Below are 6000 nucleotides of genomic sequence, written 5' to 3'. Positions count from 1 at the left end.
ATCTGTCTCAGTTTAATTTCATGCCGTTTTCAATTTCAAATATACCGATTGAGGCCAAGCGGAAAAGGAGAGATTCCGTCTCAAAATAGAGAAAAATAGTGTAAAAACCCAAAAACTAAACCTAATTTCATACAATTTCCTCTTCGCCTATTCGAGGAAAGGAATTTTGTGGATGCAAGATTTTCCTGTGGCGCAGGCGACGGTGGTGATGCCTGGAGAGAGTGAAGAAAAGACAGATGAGGCGAGGGCCTTACTGACGCTTGGAGTGAGAGGAAAAAAAGGATCTTTTTCTTTTGCAGGTCTGCGTTTGTGGCGCGCTGATTGAGCAGGTGGGAAGAGGCGGTAGGCAAGCCAATCAGGGGAGGAGGTGGAAGCGCCTGGATGACGTTCGTAAGGACAGCAGGTGCACAACTGCAAGCAACGGTGGTGCAGATGATTTTCCCAGAAGCAGGACATTGTGAGGCAGAAGAAGATGCACAAGAGCAGAGCATCGCGAGGGAGGGCAGGATACGCTGTTTCAAAATGCACGACGAGCAAAAATTTTGTGTGTGTGTGTGTGTGTGTGTGAGAAAGCGAGAGAGCGATGGACAAACACAGAGATGCAACGCGGCAATAATTTGTCTGAGCGGTGTCTGTGAGACGAACGAAGGGAGATGGCGATGGCGATGGCAACAAGCACGAGGGGAGGTTGATGGCGATAGGCCAATTCGATTTTCATTTAGAATTGCAAGATTCTCTTGGCATCACAATGAGTAATTAATTAATGCCAACAAAATGACCCAATAGGATATGCGTGCCCAATTTTGGAAGCAGGTCAAGCAAGGGGAATCTTGGGAGATCCCTTCGAAAGGTTTTGGTGAAAAAGCGGGTAGGAGGCGCGAGATAAAGCGGACAGGACACGTGTGTTGGGCGGTATATTAAGATTTCATTTCTCTCTCTCCTCTCTCTGTGTGTCGGTACAGGGGATGCAGGTGCGGGGAGGTTAGCTACAGAGGCATCAGGAAATTGACTGTGTTGGAGAGTCGGGCAAAAGCAAAGAAGATTGAAGCATAAGTAGCCTTTGAAGGCTTGCAATTGAAGGAAATCAACAGTCTTGGTCGACAGCACCTTGGCAGTGGGTTTGAGCTGGAAAGCTAGGGAAATTGAAGAGCTTTTGCAAGGTCGCAGCACATCCGGGGCCAGGCTCGAATGCAAGCCAAGCAAGCTAGGCTTTGAGAGCAATTGGGGCAGGGGACATGGGATGCCAGAGCGAAACGAAGAGAACCTGCAAGCGGGGGAACATCGGGTGCAGAACGGGAGGAAGAGACTCGGGTTCTCTTTCTCTCTCGATAGAACGGATGCAGGCGGGGGGAGGCTGAGTCCGCAGGGGATAAAAGAGATGGGATGCCAGAGACAGTGCAACGAAGGACGAGCAAGCTTGTACGTGCATCGATGGCGCTGTCCTGAACAAGATACGTGGACTTTAGGAGCATCTCAGTAGATTCCGATTAATTGCCACGTAGAACGAGTACATTAGCAAGTAATAGGATGGGACCCAATATGTCCCTTAATTGCAAGATCCTAAGTTCTCTCCATGCACACAACTATCACACATCTCTTCACCAGACAAAGACAACACGATCTATACACACACACACACACACACACAAAAACCTAATCAAGCTTGTAAAAGAAAAAGAAGAGAAGATTATGGTACACATAATAGCACAAGAGAAGAAGAGCAAGAATTTTACAAATAGATGGCCAAAGTTCTAGACCCGAAACTCCATGGCACACCATTTGGGATCGGGCTTTTAGTTTGTTTATTAAAACTATAATGCTAAAAATTAGAGGTCCTTTACGCTTTGAGTTTATTGCCTCCTACTGGCTCTACGTCCCATTTAAATGGAATCTATCGAGATGCCTCCGTGCCTCTCTCTCCTCTCTCTTCCATCTCTCTCGGCGAGATGGTGTGCCCTATGCCCTACCTGTGCAACGATGGCTATACGCTCTTACACTCGCCTCCTCTGCAAGTCAGACGAGCTCAAACGTTGTCTCTCTCACTCTACCGTCTGCAACAGTTGCGCAACTATGGCCACACCCTCTTGCAGCTCCAGACATCGCATCATCCGCATGCACGTTCTCTCACAGGAGCTCTCCCCCTGTCTCTGTCGCTCTGCCCTCTGCTGCACCCGCGCAGCCATGGCCACACGCTCCGTAACCACTGACAACTCGCTCTGGAGTCTGGACGCGCGAAATCAGATCTCTCTCTCTCTCTCTCTCTCTCTCTCTCTCTCTCTCTTTCCACGTGTCTGCCCCATTCCCTACTGCAGCTCCCCCTTTCTCTTTCCACGTGTTTGCTTGCGCTTTTTCACTTCAAAATTATGCAAAGCATCTCCCAAGATACTGCTTAATCCAGTTGCTTCCAAAATTGTGCACACCTACTGTGTGGTTCTCACCAATTATTGCATGAACCCCGGGCGGGGGGGGGGGGGGGGGGTTTAGGTTCTCCCTAGCTATGTAAAATTGAGCTATGTAGACTTAATGGAAAAATATCTAAAAACACGTGCTAAAATAAACAACCGAGAGGTTTTATTGGTTTTATTTATGAGTCATTCTCTTCAATTTCTAGTGTTCCAATCTACGCAACATCACTCACCCCACTAGAGAAAAATAAAGATAGCACAATAATTTCCGCTTAAGATCAAATCCATTGCATCAGCAAGCTTCGAGAGTGTCAAGGGAGCGTTGCCTCCGCTGCGAAGAGAGAGAGAGAGAGAGAGAGCTCCATCTCTCCAAAGCGGCCCTTCATCGCCCTTGTGAAATCTTCACACCCCCCCTGGCGAACCAAGGCACACGAGCGAGAGAGAGAGAGAGAGAGAGAGAGAGAGAAAAGAAAGAACTGCCAATTCTCATGCAGTGTGAGATTTCTCTCATCTTGTAATATGAGTGTCGTAGTTTAGAGACATGAGAGAGAACCGGTGTAGAATCTTCTCAAATTTTTTTTCAAAATGTGCAGAACATACTAGATAAAATCGTTGTTGTATTTTGTAGACTAGGGATTAAAGAGAGCCCCCCCCCCCCCCCCCCCCCAAAAAAAACAAAAAACCCAAAAACCAATCTCCAGGAAAAAAGGAAAAAGAAAAATTATGTCAAAACATCTTAAGTGAAGGGTGAATTTAAAAAATGAAAAGCACCCTAAGATAGAAAGTCAAAAGACTTTATATGGCCATATAAAAGAGAGGTGGTAGAGTGCATGTTAGTGAATTTATGCTTCTCTTCTCCTTCTCCTTTAGAGTGTTTTTGCACTATGTAGGTATAGGTAGTGAATATATATTTTATGAAGCCATTAGGTTAGAAAAAAAAAAGTTTAGGAATACAATTAGGAGTAGGCCCTGCCAATTTTTGATTTGAGGTTGATTAGTAAGAATCTAAAGGAGATGCTCCTCTGTCTTTGAAGAAAAAAAAGAGGTGAGAAAAGGTCGCTATAGGTGGATTAAAAAAATCTCTCTCTCTCTCTCTCTCTCTCTCACTCATTCATTTGTCTCGAGCAGTAGGAAACACATGAATGTCTGGAGTAGTAGCAAAGACGATGCCTTTGAGGGTGGAAAAGGGAGGCATGCCATGAGAAGGAGAGATAGAGGGAGAAATATTGTGTGTTAGCAGCTTAGGGGAGGAAGGAATTTTTTTTGCTTCTCAGGCGACACGTGAGGCCAACTCTCTCTCTTTCCACACTGAGGGACTTTCAAGCGAGCGACTCGACGCAAAGTTCTTTGACTATGGCGAAGCCACCGAAGGAGGTGGGATGATCGCTAGGGAGGAGCAGAAGTGCCAATGTAGATATTTCGTGTGGATAGCGCAGAAGATGCGTTCTCTCTCACAGGCGATCTGTAGTAACGGAGAGAGCAAAAGAGGATGGACACGCACGAACAAGGGTTACAATCCTTTTGCTTTGAAATTTGGCAAATTTTCTCGAATATTCATGGGAAATTAATAGAGTTTTAGAAACTTCCACCGAATAGGGAGTAGGTGACTTTTTGAGAAACCATTAATTAGTTTAGAGGGGGAAAAGAAAGGAAAGGGTAGGGGGAAAAAAAGGGAAAGGAGAATGGGGGGAGGGGGGGGGGGCCTGGGGTGTTATTGTTTTTCTTGAGTACTTAAGGGCACCTCCAAGGGTACCGTAGGCTTGTAGCCTAGTGGTTAAGGTTGAGCCTTTGTCCTCCTATGTGCTCACGTCAAATCCTACCCATTATGATTGATTTTAAATTGTGAGTTGAATGGAGATGCTAAATCTTTCCAAGATGCTAAAGCATCTTGGGAAGATTCTATGTAAGGGAAACTAAAAGTAGAGTTTTAGAAACTTCGATTGAGTAGGGAGTATTAGGGAGAATCATAACTAGTCTTCCAGAATAAGACTCGTAGGGATGTCCAAAAAGCGTATTAACATATCTCAATCATCCATCTCAATTTTCTTTGGATTGTCTCATTAGAGTTGAACTATCTTACTAGTGAGGATGTTTGGCATGCCTTGGCGTGATTTACAAGCTAGAATCGGTCACCCCACTTCACTACTCATCCTATTTGGCATGTTCCATCGGCTCGAGTCCCTCGAGGCTAGTCGTTGGGCCCCAAAGTCAAGTTTGAAGCCATTGTAGGACCACTCCTCAACATGAAGCGTTGGAATTGATTTGGTCATGTAGAGTCCCCTCCCAATCATGTGGAGCCCCTTCCCACCCAAAAATATTTTTAAAAAATGTCTTCTTCGCCCCCTTAAGGGGAGAGGTATGGTGTATCTAGATGCTTGGCACAACATGCCATAATGTAAACTTCAATGTTGCCACCCAATGATACTATAAAGAGGTGCTCTAGTAGCATGGCTTAAGTAGCAAGACTAGACCCGCCCCGCCGCGGGGGGGGGGGGGGGGACTCGTCACTATATGGCACGGTTCTAGGCCAGAGGGGATCTAGGGCCCAAATTCGGGGGCGCGAGGCGGCTTTAATCTCAGCCCGTCGAATCAAGCAGGGAACTGGGGGTGAACTCGGGGTGAACTAGTGGTGCACTCGGGGCAAAAATGATGCCCCGAGGTCACTCCTAGTTCACCCCCTTAGTTCACCCGCCTCGCGGGGTGTGTAGGTCGAATCTGGGACATCTCGGTTGTCACACGAATGCCCTACCACCACGCTAGCGCGCGTCGCTGTCCATGTTGGCATGGCACATGATCATACCCTAGTTTAGGCGCCCCTAGTTCACCCTTAGTTTACCCACCCCTAGCTTACCCGCCCCTAGTTCACCGTTAGTTCACCCTTAGTTCACCCCCAGTTCACCCACCCCTAGTTCATTGCGTGATCCGACAACCGAGATTAAAGCCGTCTCGCGCCCCCAAATTTGGGCCCTAGATCCCCCCTGGCCAGAGCCGTGCCATATAGTGAGAGGGGGGGGCGGGGGGAGATGAGTCTATTGAACGCATGCCATGAAAGTAGCACGCCCCTTTGAAACCTTTGACTCTGCCTTGTTTGAACCTAGCTCCATGTGGCATTTATAATTTTGTTACATCGTTTGATTCGCAAGTGATTTCTACCTCTTTGAGCAACGCTTTGCAGTGGAGAGTCATGTTTTGTTGGCCCCCATGGACGAAGGATCGGCCTGCAGGTGATTTAGCAGTTTGGTATGAGTGTAACGATGTGCTGCACCTCGTCTTTCGCTTCTTGAGCCTCTCTGCTGTGCTGCAATGTCGTCTTGTATGTAACCTATTACGTGAGTTCAACAGAAGGGTATATAAATCCCTTAAAACTTACAAAAATAAATTTACGAAAGGATATGTTTTTTATTCCCCTATTGGATAGAAATGGCCATGAATGTGAATAATAAGGGGCTCATTCACCTAGAGCAATCCTAGGATGGCAACAGTAAGTGCTGGAAAACTGTTGACTCTTTAGCCATCCAATTTCAACTGAATGGCTTTGAGATCTTACTTGTCTACAAGGTGATGAACGAGCTTGATAAGGTGGTGATGCATTTGT

The sequence above is a fragment of the Adiantum capillus-veneris genome, chromosome 20 (assembly GCF_014529385.1).
Source record: "Adiantum capillus-veneris isolate H3 chromosome 20, ASM1452938v2, whole genome shotgun sequence".
Classification (NCBI taxonomy): Eukaryota; Viridiplantae; Streptophyta; class Polypodiopsida; order Polypodiales; family Pteridaceae; genus Adiantum; species Adiantum capillus-veneris.
The sequence above is the reverse complement of the archived record's forward strand: the minus strand, read 5'-3'. Positions refer to the sequence as shown.